General features: G+C 33.6%; 2 non-coding genes across 2 annotated transcripts; one reads left to right on the top strand and one right to left on the bottom strand.

Annotated features, from left to right (window-relative positions):
* The first annotated feature begins 14,238 nt into the window (after positions 1-14,238).
* LOC121207819 (small nucleolar RNA R71) lies at positions 14,239-14,345 on the top strand. Its single transcript, XR_005902935.1, has one exon. It is a non-coding gene; the product is annotated as a small nucleolar RNA R71 (small nucleolar RNA).
* Positions 14,346-18,582: 4,237 nt separating this feature from the next.
* On the bottom strand, positions 18,583-18,689 carry LOC121207697 (small nucleolar RNA R71). The gene has a single exon (XR_005902821.1). It is a non-coding gene; the product is annotated as a small nucleolar RNA R71 (small nucleolar RNA).
* Positions 18,690-19,941: the final 1,252 nt, after the last annotated feature.

Consider the following 19,941-nt stretch of genomic DNA (forward strand, 5'->3'; position numbering starts at 1 on the left):
TATTCTGATTTCACTAAAAAATGGGTTGTTACACCTTAATAACTACACCACTCACTAAGTTTTTGAGGAAAAATGTTCCTTTTAAATGGACAGATGAGTAAAAATCTAGCTTTGAATAGCTTAAGGCAGTGTTAACACAAGACCCCATGTTAATTCAGCTTGAATCGTGAAAATAGTATGTGGTGTACAATAATGCATCCTATACCAGCATTAGATGTGTATTGATGTAAGGCGGTAAAGTAGTTTCCTATACGTCGAGGCAATTAAAGAGGCATGAGTGCAATTATCCAACTAATGACCTAGCTGGCTGCAATAGTTTCTATACTGAAAATTTGGAGACAGTACTTATATGCTGAGAAGTGTTATATTTATACCAATCAGAAGAGTCTCAAATGCCTTCTCACCCAAAAAGAGTTGAAACTAAGACAATGGAGGTTCTTAGAATTGCTAAAATATTATGATTGTGTCATTGAATATCACCCTGAAAAAGACAATGTTGTAGCAGGCGCTCTAAACAGAAAATAGGTGATGAAGTTAATAGCAATGTTTGCTAGGTTAAGTCTAGTGGATGATGGAGGCTTTCTAGCCGAACTGCAAGTGCAAACCACCTTAACCAATGAAATTAAGGCTAAAAAAACCTTTAGATATATCATTGTTGCAATGGATTAAGAAGATGGGAGATGGAAAAATTGACGATTATGGGTTCAATGACGAGGGTATTTTGTGCTACCGTGGAAGATATTGTGTACCAAATGACGTGGACATAAAATAAACCATACTTTGGAAAGCACATACTTGCCCTTATTCCATGCATCTCAGAGGAAACAAGATGTATCCGGATGTAAAGGAATTGTACTGATGGTTTAGATTAAAAAGAGATGTAACAGAGTTTGTAACTAAGTGTCCAACCTGCCAACAAGTGAAAGTTGAATTCCAGTTCCCTTATGGGTTGCTACAACCTATTAAAATACCTTAGTGGAAGTGAGAGAACATAACGATGGACTTTGTTAGTGGCTTACCCCTAACACCCAATAAGATTCAATTTGGGTGATAGTAGACCGATTAACAAAGTCAGCATATTTCTTACTTATCCAGAAGGATTATTCCTTACAAAATATGGCTAGGTTATACATTTCAGAGATCATAAGGTTATATAGGGTACCCATATCAATTATCTCATATCGAGATCCTCGTTTCATATCTTAATTTTGAAAGAAGCTTCACGAGGCACTATGTATTCATTTTGGATTTTAGTACTATTTTTCATCATCAAATTGACGGGCAATTCGAACGAGTTATCCAAATATTGAAAAATATGTTAAAAGGTTGCATCATCAAGTTCCAAGGTAGTTGGGAGGAACATTCTCCTCTAACAAAATTTTCTTACAATAACAGATTCTAATCGAGCATACAAATGGCACCCTATGAAGCCTTGTATGGACAGAAGTGACGAACACTATAGTGTTGGTCTGAACTGGGTGAAAGGAAATTTTTGGGTCCAGAAGTGGTACATGAATCTAAGGGGAAAATAAATTTAATTCAGGATAAACTGATAGTGGCTTGGATAGGCAGAATTCGTATGTGGACTTAAATAGAAAAGACATTGAGTATAGTTTCAGAGATCAAGTTTTCCTGAAAGTATCCCCATGGTAGAATTGAGATTTGGAAGAAAGACCAATTTAAGTCCTAGGTTCATAGGACCTTATAGAATCCTTAAGAGAGTAAGTCTAATGGCATATCAATTACAATTACAATTACTTCCAGAACTAGACTGAACTCATGACGCCTTCCATGTCTCCATGTTGAGACAATATCGATCCAACCCTTTCCATATCGTTCCATTTGAGGAGATCGAAGTGAGATCGGATTTGAGGAGATCGAAGTGAGATCAGATTTGTACTTTGATGAGGAACTAGTAAAAATTCTAGACCATGAATTTTTTATAGGTCCTAGGTTCTATTCACTCCTCTTCCATTTATTTTCTTTTCATTTTCAACAAACTAGGATGAAAATCACTTTAAAATAAATATTTTTTAGAGTTGCAACTTAATAAGAAATAGGCTTAGGCCTAATGGTTAAAGCTTGCTTCTCCCTTCTAGCCTACCCAAGTTCGCGTCACCTCATTTCCTCCATTGTAGCTTTTATTTTTCCTCCTCAATTTTGGCCCAAATGTTGGATTAATTGCCAAACCACCCTCAGGGTTTCAGACCCTAACTATTTAATCAATTTTCTTTTAATTGAAATAGATTTTCTTTATTTTCCAATCCTAACCATAATTTTTGTTTTCCTCCTTATTTTTTCTTCATTTTCTTTTCTTTCCTCTCTTTTACATAAAAATATATTCTCTTATTTTTGAAATTATTTTTGCTCCCGAAACTGAAACCAATTTCCATTTGACTCATTTCTTCTATCAGTTGTCAATTTTATTGTTATTAGCACTCGTTTCACTTCATCCAAGATTGATAAGTATTCTTCATTTTAATGATCAAAACTTGTAATTTTCTTAGTAAGTAGTGAATGACATAAACCTTTGTTCGATCCAATAATCTTTTTTAGATTCTTGCACAAATCTTAAGTAATCTTGTCGAACTTGATATCCATATTAATTCATGTTTAAACATCATTTGAAGGACCTGGTTTAGGTACCTTAGATCAGTTTAGAGTGTGAGGAACGTCGATCGAGTTCCTGGTTTAGTGTTCTTTTACTAGTGAATCGGGGAAAATCGTGCCTCAAAATAGGGCCACACGACTGGCCACATGGTCATGTAGGCTATACGTGTGGATCACATGACCATATCCCCCTATAACCTTAGGATATTTCGATTCTCACACAGCCGTATCTCCCCTATAACATAATTTTGCATGTTCTACACAACTACAGTCTGTAACACGGTCGTGTAACCCTTCCACACGGCTTAAGGCATTGCACACAGCCATCTGCCCCTGTTTTATTATTTTTCCCAAAATTTTTGTAAACTATTCAATTTAGTCCCTACATGATCCCCAATTTGTTTTAGTGATTTATTTCCCTCAATTAAGTCTCTATTATTATGAAAAATGCTAGAATCCCCTATTTGATTGACTAAATTACTATTTTATATGCATGATATGTGATTAGTACATGCCTACTGTGTCTGAATTACTGATGAACTGTTATTGTTACTTGCACCATTGTAAACTAACTACATGATAAGCATGACTAATGCTATTAATGAACTGGAAATATGTTGAGCATGTCTACTGTGTTATATGATACTATTTCAAGCATGTCATACTATATTGCATAGGGAGGGACAATTGTACAGTGGAAGTTTTGGCAATTTAATAATCTTCAAACACTGGTCATTTATCCACAATTTATACTAGCAACTATAATCTTCTAATGATTTGTGCATTGAAAACTATTGGTAGCGTATTAACCTACAAAAACCAGTCGTTTATCCATAATTTATACTGGCAGGTTTTATCTGCAAACCCATTGATAACTATTGGCAACGCATGAACTTGTAATACTAGTAGCTTAGCCACAAACTAGAGTGTTATGTTTGGAGGAGTTCTAGGGAACTCTTACTGAAGAGTGTAGCAGAGTTTGAGTAGGATTTTTCATGTTAAACTAAAATTACATTACAATGGCACTCGTAAGCATGGTCAACTACTATCATATTATATGATTGTTATTGCACTGAATACTGTGATTATATGCTTAGTTTGTTAATTTGCACTGATTTTCTTTTGATGGAACTCACACTTAGCGTTATAGCTCACTTCCCCTTTACTTTTCATCCTTACACATAACCCACCAAGTTAGGACGCGAACTTGACATCCAGAGGGTATCAGCTCAGTGTTTACTTATAAAATTATTTTAGGCTCATTATTTGTTTTATTTCTATTATTCAAAGACTATATTATTTTATTTTGAACTGTGGCATGAGCTTAGAATTTGAGTTTTGCTTTTAGATTGCATGACATTTAATTTGAATTTTAGGATGTCTAAATATGATTATTAGGTAGTTATGCATGAACCTCGGTTTTTAATTAATATTATAATTGATTGAAAATTTTATATGATTATTTTTTTAAAAGGAAAAAATTTGTACGATTATCAAACTCTAAAATTAATATAAACTAAAAATTTTATATAATCATAAATAAAATTAAATATAAACTTTGCCTAAATTCTTCTACCATAAAGATTCAAAATGAATTCCAACAAAATTTTGCATTCAAATTTTGATTAAAAAAATTCTAAGATATCCTGCATTTTCTGTCTTACGCTAAAACTAATATTGAAAATAAATACATTGTAAAGTCTCTTATACCCGCCAATAGAAATAACATTGATATAAGAAACACAATACAATCCAAGTTTGCTTTATTAGAAGGGATAAAGTAATTTTTAGTTTCGAGTTTGATAACTTTTTTCAGTTTTACCTTTAAATGTTTTTGGTCCTTATTAGTCTAGAAGTTTGATAACTTTTTTTTTCAATGATTCTTGAATTTAAATTTTTATTTAGAAGTTATAACATAACGCTTAAAATTAAAGTTTTTAAATAGTATTTATAATTTTTATTTTTAAATATAGTAATATTAATATATTTTGTTAATTATGAAATTAAATTTGTGGTAATTATTGAGATAGTGATTACAAATTAATCTAAATCAATGTACATCCGTGAGTAGATACACAATCCAATTTTTTATATGCATTTTGAACAAATCATGTTTAGACCTTAATTCATTATACGGGTAATATATATGGATCGACCTTTTCAAATGAATCATTTAAACTTAAAATAAAAATAATTAATAAAATTGTTTTAACTTATTCAATTAATAAATGAAAATAATATAATAATTGACATAAAAAATACTTAAACTATAGCATAAAAATAGCATAAATTGAAAATTATTATGTAAAAATATTAAAATATGAGCAAGAATTATTTTGTATAATGCCAACAAAGTTTTTAAATGCAGCAAGTAGAATTGGGGTGATGACAAATGTTTTATAGGATATAGTAAAAAAAAAATATTTAGTACATTGACAATGCATTTTTTAACTCCACAAGCAAAATTATAAATTTTTCACGTGCCCTATTTCTTTTATATATTTCTATTTTTTACCATACCTTACATACACTTGTCATCAATTCAATTGTGGAATTTTTAAATTCCACTAAAAGTGTATCAAATAATTATTTATAATAAAATATTTTTAAAAATAAATATATAACAAAAATAGACATATACCTATTTTTAACTCTACTTATAAAATAAAAAAAATTTACACTATCAATAGATCAAATATTAATCCTTTTAATATATCTAAAACAGACATCAATACATAAAAATATTTCCAATTTTCTTCTTTTTCGCCCATTTCCCCCTCTCATTTCCATTTTTCATTATTTTCTATTAGTTTTTTTACCAGTGCCTTTTCCTTTTTCCCTAATCACAAGACCAATTAAAAATTGTACTTGTCTTGTCAATATTTGTGGTTAGCACATCTAGAATGCTAACATGTTTATTATTTTTATATATGTAATAGGTTAGGCTTTTATCTAAATGGCTATCATTAGTGTTTCGAAAATTGAATTAATATTTTTGAATAAAAAAATAATTATTGTTCAAGTTAGGTCAATTTTTAATACAAAATGCAAAGATAAATTATTTTACACTTTAATATATTTATTAAACTAGTTTCTTTTACATAACAATGTTCGAGTTTAATTGTATGTATCAATTAAAATATATTAAATTATTTTATAATATATATAATTTTAATTTTATGAATGATATCATACATAAATATAAATCATTTTTTATTATATAGGTTCATTCATGTCATGACATAATCTATAAATGTTTGGCATTGATAAATTAAATGAAATAATTGTATAGATTAAGAATTTGATCAAATCGGTGGTAATCGAGGAAAAGCCAAAACTATTGATTAGTCCCTGAAGATTCAAATTGTTTGTTATTTTGATTAGGTAAGTTCATATGGTATTTATTTATATAGGTTGTTCTGTATTTGAGTTGTGATAGGTTTTAAATATTTATAATTACTCGTTCTTGAACTAACTAGTATCTCAATGTAGGCAAGTGTACCTATCGAACAGTAGTATAGTTTTAGCAAGACCAGATTGTCGAACCCAAAGGAACTAAAAATACTAGTAATGGCTGTCTTTTTATTATCTAGCCTAAGAATAAAGAGGTTTTGTTTTAATTAACTAATTATCTAAACTAAGAATGCACAGAGAAAAGAACTGGGGAATTGCTTTTGGGAAAAATCGATTGACTTAAGACAATACTTAAGGAAAAATCCATCTAGACTTTTCTTGTTATTCTGGCTCAGAATCGGACGATTTATTCATTCAACTTGTTCTGTAGAGATCCCTATGTAAAGCTCCCACACCCGAAACCGTCGCCGGAGTCGAGCTTGAGGGGTTACCGAACATAATTTATCAAATTAAGAACTTCAAATCATTTGTTTCTACATTCACAGCTTTCTAGCTACCCGCGTCACAATTACAAGAAAATTCATATCTCCAGTTACGAAACTCAAAATTAAGATCCGTAAATTTTTCCTAAATCTAGACTCATATATCTATTTGATAATTGTTTTCTAGAATTTTTGGTTGGGTCAATTAGTACAGTTTATTAGTTAAAGTCTCCCCTATTTCAGGGTTTGACTGCTCTGACATCCGTGTATTACGAATCAGATATCTCTCTATACAGAATTTTAATGACTACGAGGTTTGTTTCTCTTAAAACTAGACTTAAGAAAGAATCTGTACATATAAATAATGACTTCTAATTATTTTTTTACAATTTATTATGAATTTGTAAAGTCAGAACAGAGGATCCAGAAATCACTCTGGCCCTGTTTCACAAGGTTTCAAATATCTCATAAAGTATAATTTATATGCCTGTTTTTTTTATCCATATGAAAATAGACTCATTGAGCTTCAATTTCATAACTTGTTCATCATTTAATTCCATTTATACTATTTTTAGTGATTTTTCAAATTCATGTCATTACTGCAGCAATATTCTGTTTTAAGGCAAATTTCATCTTTTCATGAGTTGTTATGAACTAGATAACCTATTAAACTTCCATGATATCAAACATGATCTAAATTTAACCATCACCATGACTTATCAATATCAAACATTTTCTCAACCAATCATGGCCATATCATAAAATTATTTACACAAAATAAGTATATTGCTATACATGCCATACTTAAGTTTTACAAGCCATTTACCCAGATGAAAGTCCTTTGGATAGTGTGATCGAACCTTCGACCCATCCCGATTCCCGAGTTGGCTTGTTCAAAACTACAGTAAATAAAGAGGAGGGAGTAAGCATAAATGCTTAGTAAGTTCATATGTAAATAACAAGTAACATAACAATACAAATATACCAAACAACTTTAGCATGATATCACCAAAACATATATCACATTTCTAAACATCATTCATCATCTTACCACCTTATCGTTGTTGTATCTATTTTCAACCCGAGGGTTAAGAACATACCTGTCCAAAGTGTCCATTTCACAACACTTACCAAAACGTCGCTTGCATCTTAAGTGTTCTTTCATTTCACTAGAAATTTCACCCGTTGAACACATCGGAATACAACTCGGATACACGGATAATTTGCACATAAGTGCCTCATATGTAATCAAGAAATCATGTAACCCGCCCCTAAGTGAACTCGGACTCAACTCAACGAGCTCGGGCGTTCGCATCCATAAGTGAACTAGGACTCAACTCAACGAGTTCGGATGCCTAGTTACATTCCACGAACTCGGACTCAACTCAACGAGTTCGGACATTCGCATCCATAAGTGAACTCGGACTGAACTCAACGAGTTCGGATGCTCAACCATCCTAGTGACATGTCACTTGTATCCTAATCTATTCCTAAGGTTCAAGCGGGCTCTTTCCCTCGATCTCACATTTGTTGTCTTCCATGGAATATCAGAACCGATACTCGGTAGCAATTCATATTTATCAAGTAGTAAACATAATTTGCATATTACTCAACATTAACCACAAAGCATAATATTTCACAATAAAAATCAGCATATCATATAATTAACATCAATAACTTAAAAATAACAATTATGCTACATTATTTACACATGAACTTACCTTGGTACCAAAATACAAAGATTTTGCAATTTAGTCCACAATCTTTTCTTTTCCTCGATCGCGACTTGAATCTCGTTTCTCTTGATCTATAATGCTAAATTAATCTTATTTAATACATACATTCATCAAAACAGCATTTAATACGAACTTTGGAAAAATTACACTTTTGCCCCTAAACTTTTGCATAATTACACTTTTGCCCCTAGGCTCGGGAATTATACTTTATTCCTTATTCTTATGTTTTATAACATGCTGATCATTTTTCCCTTCTATGGCAACATCAAATTCTTACTCTAACATAAACTTGTGACTATTAGGTATTTTTACCGATTAAGCCCTTTTACTCATTTTCACTCAAAACCCAGTAGCACAAGTTGTCTAACATAATTTAAAACCCCATATTCTATCATAAAACATCAAAATACACAAATTTCACCTATGGGTATTTTTCCAAATATAAACCCTAGGTTGAATTATTGCTAACATAAGCTTAATCGAGCTACCGGGATTCCAAAAACGTAAAGAACATTAAAAACGGGGCTTAGAATCACTTACTATGGAGCTTGGAAGCTTGAAACAAACCCTAACTATGGAGAACCATTGAAATTTCGGCCTAATGAAGAAGATGGACAAAAATTGGCTTTTAATTTTGTTTTTAATTCATTTTAATAACTAAATGACCAAAATGCCCTTACTACTAAACTTTCCAAAAATTCCTTCCATGTCTTAATTTTGTCCATGAACTTAAAATTGGTCAAATTGTTATTTAAGATCTCCTAATTAATATTTCAATGCAATTTCATACTAAAAACTTCTAGAATGCAAATTTTGCAACTTATTCGATTTAGTCCCTACTTTCAATTTAAGCACTTTAGGCATAGAATTTCATCACGAAATTTTCACACAATCATGAAATCATATCATAATCATCAAAATAATTATAAAATAATTATTTCTATCTCGAATTTGTGGTCACGAAACCACTATTTCGATTAAGCCCTAATTCAGGATATTACACCCTAAGTTATGTTATTATCCCTATTCAAGACTAATAACGTCTAATCCATAGATTGAATAACCGAGACTTTTCTCTAATTAACACTCTAGGGTTGCATTAACTCGATCTATGGATCCCCTTATTAGGTTTCACCCTAATCCAGCAAAATCTTGTCACCATATGTCTAAGCGTGCAATCAACTCTACTTAATTATGGCAAATGTACTCTTAGATAGGGTCTATTCTTCCTCTGAATAAGAGCATGTCTTGATTCAGTATCCTTGGATATCAAAACAAGAATTAAGAACACATAATTAAGAACAAGTTAAATATTTATCATACGATTCAGAAAATAATAACAAGATTTGTCTTAGGTTTCATTCCCCTTAGGTTTTTAGGGGTTTTAGTTCATAACGAAATAAAAAAACATCTCAGAAGAATAAAGAATACAAAGCATAAAGAAAACCCAAAACTCCTGAAGGGAAATTGAGGAGAGATCTTCAGTCTTGATGATGAATCTGGCTTCTGAGATGGATCAATCTGCTTCCTTGGAGTAATTCCTTACTTCCTCTTCTTCGTCTCTCCTTTCTTCCTTCTCTAGGGTGTATTTATAGGCTTTGGAATGCCTAGAAGCCCTCAAAATTAACCTTTTTCGAATTGGACTCAACTTGGACTTGGCAGGGACACCCCCATGGCACACGCCCATGGCACACACCTGTGTTCGATTACTTCAGGCCGTGTTTGAGCTTGCCAAATTGACACGGCCGTATGGTCTGCCGGTGTGAAAAGGTCTAGGCCATGTTGATTTTGTACTTTGTCTAATTTTCTCCATTTTTAGCCCGTTTCTCGTTCCTTTCGCTCTCCTATACTCTCCTAAGTATAAAACATGAAATTAAAGCATTAAGACCATGTAATTCACCAATTCTAATGGGAAATTATCCATAAAATGCATTAAACATGGGGTAAAAATATGTATAATTTACGGTTTATCAAATACCCCCACACTTAAGCATTTGCTTGTCCTCAAGCAAAATTCTCAACTCATAATCAAAATAAATTCTTCTCAACTTATAATTTCTATCGATAATATCTCATATTAATCCATAAGAATCATATATTGAGAATTCAACTAAAAGAACATAAAAGTTCCAAACATTCCAAGTTGAGCATTTTATTCATGCAAACATAGGCGTCTCTCTTCATCTAAGTAATTACCTTCGATTCAGAATATCACAGAGTTTTACATCGTCACTAAAGATTCACTCAAATCACTCGAGGTGTTTAAGGACAATAAATGAAGCACTCAATAGTCAATAATGAAAAGTCATTACCGTAGGCTTGCATGAAAATCAAATCTCCACCACTATAATTTAAGATGATACATCAATCAAAAGGTCTTTAGAGGGTTGTAATGAGGCTTGGTTAGGGGGTGTGGTCACAAGCTGAAAGAAAGGGTTAGAATCAAGGTTGAATTGAAAAATTACTTAACTAGAAAAAGAGTTAATCATTACTTACGTACAACAGAGCTTCTTCTCAGGCTATGGAATTTAACTTCTGAAGCTTACAAATAGAAGATCACTACTAATATGTATACAATTTTTTTTAAGAACAAGTTAAATAATATAGACTAACTATTAAGAACAAAAAATAGCTAAGCAATTCATTCAACTCAAATCTCGACAAAAATAGGGATTAATTTTAAGGGATTTCAACAATAATGGGTTAAAGGTTAATATCAAGGGTACTACAAGAAATGGCTTGTTAGGCTCAAGGGGGTTTACTAAGGGTTAATCGTGAAGGTAGGCTTTTCATGGCATGAGTGGGTTAATCCTAAGTGCCTTAATCATTTTGACATATCAAATCAAATGGTGTGGTCTCGACATGCATAATCAAGCAAGTTCTAGAATAACAGTTCAATATTGACGCACTCAAAGCAATAATAAAAGTGAGCATGAAAGAATTAATAGATGCTCAAAAGGCTAAAAAATCTCACAAAAATTATGGCTTTTTGATGTTAAGACTTGTGAATTCCAATTTAAAGTAATACCTAGACTTGGGAAAACAACCTATAATTTTAAATTCTTAAAAGTCAACTTATCATGCTTGATTCTCTAATGTCTTAAAGTTTAAAAAATCAATACATAAATCCCTATGTTTTAATTCAAGATATATCAATTAAAACCATAAATCAATTAAAATTTATCCTAAATATGATATGAGAGTTTTTCAAGAGAACAAGGTAATCATTCAGGGATTTTTCTAATAATGAAATGAATGCCCTCCCCCACACACTTAAGATGTACATTGCCTTCAATGTACAAAGATAGATATTATAGTATAAAAAGAAGATAATGGGAGAAGTGAAACTTCTTGTATTCAGAATGGATGATATTCTTGGATTGGCGAGATCGAGTATTGGAGATAACTCTGGATGGTAAGCTTGACTCTGAAGGTAAGCCATTTTTAAAAGGAAAACAAATGAATCTTAAAAAATTAATAAAACAAAAATAAAATAAGATAATTATTCTAATTTTTCAAGTGGCACGGTAGGTGCACACGCCCGTGTGGTTCGTGTCCCGTCCGTGTTCGTCGTGAATTGTGATGTTGTCACACAGCCTTATCGTACACCTGTGTGTATAGGCCAGGTGGCTACATGATCGTGTCACACGGCCATGTCTAGCATGGTTCGCTTCTCCCACGGTCGTGTAGGTTTTCGCCCGTCCGTGTCATTCTGACAGTGTGGTCCACGGGCGCTAGACACGGGCGTGTTTCATGCCCGTATTTGTTTGGCAGATTTGACCACGGCCAGGTCACACGCCCGTGTTGTTTTGGCAGGCTCGACCACGACCATATCGCACGGTCGTGGCGTTTAATTGTAGCCCGTGTTGGGGAAATCTTTTGCCCTATTTTCACACGGCCTTAAGCACGCCCGTGTGCTTGGCCGTGTCTCTGTGGAAACACTTGTATTGAAGATTTCTATTAGTAAGTTAGGAGTTAAATACCAAAATTTAAAGAAATTAATATTGTTAGTGCTCGGGTTGCCTCCCGAGAAGCACTTATTTATAGTCTAAGCTCGACTTACCTCTCCAGTGAATGGTCATGGTGGTTTGAAGAGTTTATACTCCTCATTCCTACTATCAATCTCATCAAAACAATGTTTTAATCGGGTGTTGTTTACCTTAAAAGTGTCGAACTTGGGATGACTCACCTCCACTGTACAAAAGGGAAAAATACAGAGTACCATAAGAGGGATTTTCTCATTCATTGTGGTAGTGACAATGTGGGGATCTGCGACATCTAATAAGACCTTATCACTAACCTTAAGTTGATTTGGAGAGGTATCGGGCTCGTTTTGGCATAGTTTTGGTTTGTCGGGTATTCTTGGTTTGTGCGTCCGCCATTCACTGAGTTCCTCGATTTGTAATCATCGATCTTCATGAACAGGTCCTCTACTAGGGCTTGAGAATGACTCGTGTTCTTCCTTCAGACTTATTTTCTACAAAGTAGGTTGCACCATATTGTTAGTTTTAGTAGAATGGTTTAAATGATCACTTTCAATTCTTAATGTGTTGCCAGAATTGCGAGCTTGAAGGGTGATTGTTTCGTCTCCCACCTGGAGTGTGAGTTCACCTGTGCGAACATCAATGATGGTTTTAGCCATTGCTAAAAAGGGCCTTCCTAAAATTAAGGGAGTGTTGCTATCCTCTTCTATGTCTAGAACAATAAAGTCAACGGGAAATATAATTTTATCGATTTTAACTAGCACATCTTCAATAATACTTCTAGGGAATCTTATAGTTTTATCTGCTAATTGAATGCTCATCCTAGTCTGTTTGGGTTTCCCGAGACCTAGTTGCTTAAACATTTTGTAAGGCATGGCATTGATACTAGCCCCTAGATCAGCTAATGCATGATTAACATCTAAACTACCAATTAAGCAAGGAATAGTAAAGCTCCCTAGGTCTTTTAGTTTGTTGGGTAGTTTATTTTGGAGAATGGCCGAGCAAACTGCGTTAAGCTCCACATGCGACGCCTCTTCCAACTTTCGCTTGTTTGCTAAAAGCTCTTTTAAAAATTTCATTGCATTTGACATCTGCGATAGAGCTTCAATAAACGGTAAGTTAATATGTAATTTTTTTAAGAGTTTAAGGAATTTACCAAATTGTTCATCTAAGTGGTCTTTCCTTGTCGCGTTGGGGTATGACATACGAGGTTTATATTCGATAGTTACTGGTTTGCTTGTATTTTGATCTACCTCACCTTGACCTTTGCTTACCATAGTTTCTTGCCTCAATTCTGGTTCAGTCTCAACGACTCCTTTGTCATCTTGAATATTAATTGTGTTGAGTTGTTCCCTTGGGTTAGGTTCGATATTACTTGGCAAACTGCCCTGTGGTCATTCGGAGATTAGTTTGGAAAGCTGGCCTATCTGAGTTTTGAGGCTTTGGATCAACACTTGTTGATTTTTAAGTGCTGTCTCAGTGTTCTGAAAATGGGTTTTTGACACTGTTATAAACTTTGAGAGCATCTCTTCAAGGTTTGGTTTCTTTTCCTGTTGGTAAGGTGGTTATTGGTAGCCCGGAGGATGTTGTGGTCTTTGATTTCCTTGACCGCCCCATGAGAAATTGGGATGGTTCCTCCAACCTGCATTATAAGTGTTACTATATGGATTGTTTTGAGGTCGAAGATTATTACCCATGTAGTTTAATTGCTCGTTATCCATGCTGTGGCCATAAGGTTGGTATTTTGAATGGTTTGTTCCACCGCTACTTGCTTCGCACTGCATTACTGGGTGAACCTGTGAAGAATTAAGAAAACCATCAATCTTTTTATTTAAGAGTTCTACCTGATTAGAGAGCATTGTGACTGAATCGATGTTATAAACACCGGCTGTTTTCGTTGGCTTTGTCCTCATGACTTGCCACTGATAGTTATTCAGTGACATCTCCTCTATAAACTCATAGGCATCTTCTGGTGTTTTATTGTTGATGGTTCCTCTCACCGCTACGTCAACCATTTGCCGAGTCGAATAATTCAGACCATTGTGAAATGTTTGTACTTGGAGCTAAAGCGCTAACCCATGGTGATGGCACCTTCTCAGTAAGTCCTTGTATCTCTCCCATGCATCGTAGAAGGTTTCTAAATCCATATGCACAAAAGAAGAGATATCATTACGTAATTTAGCTATTTTAGCCGGTAGAAAATATTTTAGCAAGAATTTTTCGGTAATTTGTTCCCAAGTAGTAATTGACCCTTATGGTAACGAGTTCAACCACTGTTTAGCTTTGTTCCTCAATGAAAAGGGAAACGACCGAAGATGTATGGCATCATCAGAAATGCCATTAATTTTAAATGTATCGCATAGTTCTAAGAAGTTGGCTAAATGAGCGTTGGGATCCTCATCCTGCAAACCATCAAACTGAACAAATTGTTGTATCATTTGAATAGAGTTAGGTTTTAATTCGAAAGTATATGCAACTACAACAGGACTAACTATGCTTGATTCAGTTCCAGTTAAAGAAAGTTTAGCATAATCATACATAGTGCGTGGAGCAGGATTTTGATTAACCGCAATTGCACGAGGTAGGTAATTGCCTTAGTTTTCAGCCATCTCTTCGGTTGGGGGTTGAGTATCGTTTTCTTACTCGTTCTCCGTGTATCTTAAGCTTCGCCTTATTTCTCTTTGGTTTCTACGAACTGTACGATTGATTTCTTCGTCAAAAAATAATGGTCCTGACAGGTTTCTTCTAGTCAAAAAATATAAAAACCTGCCAAGAGAAAGAAAAAAATAAGTCAATAAATAATAATAATAAATTAAATTAAATTGCAAGAAAAATAAATGGCTAAAGTAATAAAAATTGAGCGTTCCTAATATTTCAGTTCCCCAGCAACGGCGCCAAAAACTTGATCGCGTTATTTCGTGATAGGTTTTAAATATTTATAATTACTCGTTCTTGAACTAACTATTATTGTGATATAGGCAAGTGTACCTATCGAACAGTAGTATAGTTTTAGCAAGACCGGATTTTCGAACCCAAAGGAACTAAAAGTACTAGTAATGATTGTCTTTTTATTATCTAGCCTCAGAATAAAGAGGTTTTGTTTTAATTAACTAATTATCTAAACTAAGAACGTACAGAGAAAAGAATTGGGGAATTGCTTTTGGGAAAAATCGATTGACTTAAGACAATACCTAAGGAAAAATCCACCTAGACTTTACTTGTTATTTCTGGCTCTGAATCAGATGATTTATTCATTTAACTTGTTCTGTAGAGATCCCTAAGTTATGTTATTATCGCTATTCAAGACTAATAACGTTTAATCCCTAGATTGAATAACCGAGACTTTTCTCTAATTAACACTCTAGGGTTGCATTAACTCAATCTATGGATCCACTTATTAGGTTTCACCATAATCTGGCAAAATCTTGTCACCCTATGTCTAGGCGCACAATCAACTCTGCTTATTTATGGCAAATGTACTCTTAGACAAGGTCTATTCCTCCTCTAAATAAGAGCATGTCTTGAATTAGTATCCTGGGATATCAAACCAAGAATTAAGAACACATAATTAAGAACAAGTTAAATATTTATCATACGATTCAGAAAATACTAACAAGATTCGTCTTAGGTTTCATTCCCCTTCGGTATTTAGGGGTTTTAGTTCATAACTAAATAAGAAAACATCTCAGAAGAATAAAGAATACAAAACATAAAGAAAACCCAAAACTCCTGAAGGGAAATTGAGGAGAGATCTTCAGTCTTGATGATGAATTTGGATTCTAAGATCGATCAATCGGCTTCCTTGGAGTAATTTCTTACTCCCTCTTCTCCGTCTCTCCTTTTCTTCTTTCTTTAGGGTGTATTTATAGGCTTTGGAATGCCTAGAAGCCCTCATAATTAGCCTTTTCTGAATTGGACTCAACTTGGGCTCGGCAGGGACACGTCCGTGGCACACGCCCATGTTCGATTACTTCAGGCCGTGTTCGAGCCTGCCAAATTGACACGGCCGTGTGGTCTGCCCGTGTGAGGAGGTCCAGGCCGTGTTGATTTCATACTTTGGCCCATTTTCTCTGTTTTTGTCCCTTTTCTCATTCCTTTCATTCTCTTATGCTCTCTTAAGTATAAAACGTGAAATTAAAGCATTAGGAGCATCGAATTCACCAATTCTAATGGGAAATCAACCATAAAATGCATTAAACATTGAATAAAAATATGTAAAATTTACAGTTTATCAAATTGTAATTATATATGTGTTTCATTGTAAATTGGTTAAAAAAGGCTAGAGCTGGACTAAATTGAAAAGAAATGTTTACATGTGTTAAAGATGCCTGTGTGAACTTAGTAAATGTTAGGATATGATTGGCATGTTGATAGGGTATTGTGCGTGCTTGTATAAGATTGATTACAGATGATACTAAGATCCAACATTTGTTCTGGACTCGAAAATACATGTGACACAAGTTTTGCTCAGACGAGTAACCTGATGTTGTCATAATTTATCCAAGTCCGCTTACTAGGGTTCATCAAGCAAAATGATTAAAATGAAAATGAGAAATTGAAATGGAATGAAATGATCTTGTTGTTCAAAAGGTAAATGTTGAATTGAGCATGAACAGTGATACATGCACGGATGGAGTGAAATTTATTAAATTCCATTCACTAAAGTTGTCAATTTTCAAGTTTAGAAAAAGATAACTCTTGAAAAAAGTTATACTTCAAGACTCTAGATTGAATTAATTGTTTGTAATTAAGTAAATATCTTTGTATTTTTTAGATATTTTTAGAACATTACATAACAAAGCTTGGATTGTGCTATAAATGTTATTATTTGCTATTCCTATTATTCGGGAAGAAATGTGTTGTTTGTGGTTGGCAGTGCAGGATGAAGAAGAGAAGAGAAAAAAGTTTAGGAAAATGAATGAAGTGAAATATTGCCATGACAGAATGTTGGTTATATTGCCAACAAAAATACCATGGCAATTCCAAAAAGATGACGCAGCACTCAATCTACATCACATTCAGCCAGCTGTACTTGTACCATATAAACCACCCTGAAAAAGAGGAAGGAAAAGGTGTGTGCTAAGAAGGAAGGACCTACACAATAAAAAAGGAAAAAGGAGAGAAAGAAGAATGAAAAACCATTTTTTCCTCTCTGCATCAGGTTCTTGTATGAAAAATCTCAAAGAAATAGAGGAAAAGGTAGCAGCTTATAGAGCAAAAGAATTACAGATGCAAAAAAGGGGAATAGAAATCTACCTTGAGTTTTGCATCAATTCTCATTATTAGAAAGAAAGATAGAGTAGCGAAAGCTTCCTACAGTTCTACCTTTATTTCTAATTTCAACTTTTTGATTCGTGAATTTAAACAATAATGTTGAATGGTTTTGTTATGGATTTGAATGTTCAACCCATGAGCTAATTCTCATTGGGTTGAAATTATTTGGGTGAATTTTTGTTATCTTTAATGCCCATGGTTTGATTTTGAGTAGAATACTATTTCATTCGATTTGTGATTATTTTACATGCATGCATGTAAGCTCTAGAAATAGATGACTATATGGTATGTTATTAGATTTGATTTAATTCTGGAAAGATTAATTAGATTAGATTATAATCAATTGATAAAGGCAAGTGTTTGATAGAAAATTTGTAGCACTCTAGATGTAGAAGTTGCGATCTGTAAAGGGAAAGGAAGAAAAGTTTGGAATCATTCTTGAGTTCTGTAGACATGCAAAAACTCAGAATGATAGCTCAAAGTCTGGCTTTCTAAAGAAGCAAACTATAGTAGTGAGTCCTTGAGCAGTAGAATGGTCAAGATTTTGCCATGGCATTATTATGTTATAAAAATAAGCCCGAGTAATTCTAACCTTTATCATTCAACAGTACAAACTCTTTTCCACTTATTCTTTGAGAATTGGCACAGCATTTTAATTGCCCTAGCATATTTTCATTCATAATTGATTTTATTAACCCATTCATTACATTTCTTTATCAATTTGTCACCTGTTTCTTTTGCACAGTTTAATTAGTCAATTTCATAGTAATAGCATAACCAATTATTTTAATCAATTCCGATCCTTGTGGAGACAATACTTACTCATCACTTTATTACTTGATTCGACATGTATACTTGCACATTCATATTAGACATTTACACACGATAGAAAACCAATCAACTTGCGACGACCTTTTGGATGTGATCCAAGCATTTTTTGGATTAAGACTCTTTTTGGAAGTCTGCGATTCATTCAGGTAGCATGGTGTTCCTGAAGATGCCCTGAAACTGAAGTTATTCCCTTATTAATTGCGAGATTGTGCCAGAGCATGGTTAAATGCATTGCTGTCAAGTATAGTGGCATCTTGGAATGAACTTTTTCAGAAGTTTTTGTTGTGATATAATCATCCGAACATGAATGACAAACTGAGGAACGATATTACGTCCTTTCGGCAATCTGAGGATGAAACATTATATGAAGCATAGGAGTGATTCAAAGAGTTAATTATAAAATGCTCGATGCATGGTTTTCAAGATTTGACATAAATGAAAATGTTTTACAATAGATTAAATGCATATATAAGGATGATGGTCAACGCATCTACCAATGGGATTTGCTCGATAAATCATATAATAAGGCATATGAAATTCTAGAGAGGATACCAAACAACGGTTATCAATAACCCATGACCAGAGTAGGAACTCGCAAAAGAGTTTCTTAAGAAATCGCACTTGATGCGATTACTTCACTAACAGTTCAGGTATCATATTAACAAATATGATTAAAACACTAAAAAGACCACTTGCAGTGCAGGAAATAAAAACAGCTGAGTTAGCATGTCTTTACTGTAGAGAAGATCATGTATTTGATGAATGCCCATCGAATCCAGCCTTAGTTTATTATATGGGAAATTTTGATCGCAGCAACAACAACCTATATTCCAACACATGTAATCCGGGGTGGAAGCAACATCCCAACTTCAGTTGGAGTAATCAAGGGGTGGGAAATTCTAGCAATGCTATCCAACAAAATGTTGCGGATACAATCAACTTATGCTAGGGCAAAATGGTCAGCAAAATTCAGCTTCGAGTTCTTCATCTATGAAAGATCTATTGAAGGAGTAAATGGCAAAGAATGTGACACCCCTAATTTGACCCTAGTCGAAAGTGGTTTTGGAACCCCAAAACCGAGTCACAAAAATAATCAGATGTTATATTCTATGCTTATTGAATGTGGAATTTGTATGTGCGAATATTTCGTGCCTTGATTTTTATCAAGGCGGTGTTAATTTATAAGAAATGACCCATGTGATAAGACTTGAAAATGTGATAGGTGAAATTTAAAGTGGCCAAATAATGCATGAGTTATTGACATGAGGGACTTGCATGTCAAATGGACCAATTTTAATTAATGGCCTGCCATAATGATAGTTGATAGATATTATATGCATTTTATTTTAGCATGATAATAGTTAATGGCTTTATATTATGGAAGAAAGAATAATTAAAAGAAAGGGGGAATAAAATAAGAAAGCAAGAGAAAGTCTTCATCTTCTTTCTTTTCTTGAAGTGCCGTGAGCTAGGGAAGGAGGGGAGACTTCATTGTTTTTGGGTTCTAGCCGAAACTAAAGAAAGAAAAAGGGGAAGGTGTTTTGGGAATGTTCGGTCTTTTGGAGGCCAATTTCTAAGGTAATTTCATTGTAATTTTGTTAAATTTTGATGAATACGAGCTTCACTTCTTTATCTAGCCGAAACCCATTTGCTAATTTTGGTCTAAGTGGC

This window comes from Gossypium hirsutum, chromosome A01 (assembly GCF_007990345.1).
Source record: "Gossypium hirsutum isolate 1008001.06 chromosome A01, Gossypium_hirsutum_v2.1, whole genome shotgun sequence".
NCBI classification, from domain to species: Eukaryota; Viridiplantae; Streptophyta; class Magnoliopsida; order Malvales; family Malvaceae; genus Gossypium; species Gossypium hirsutum.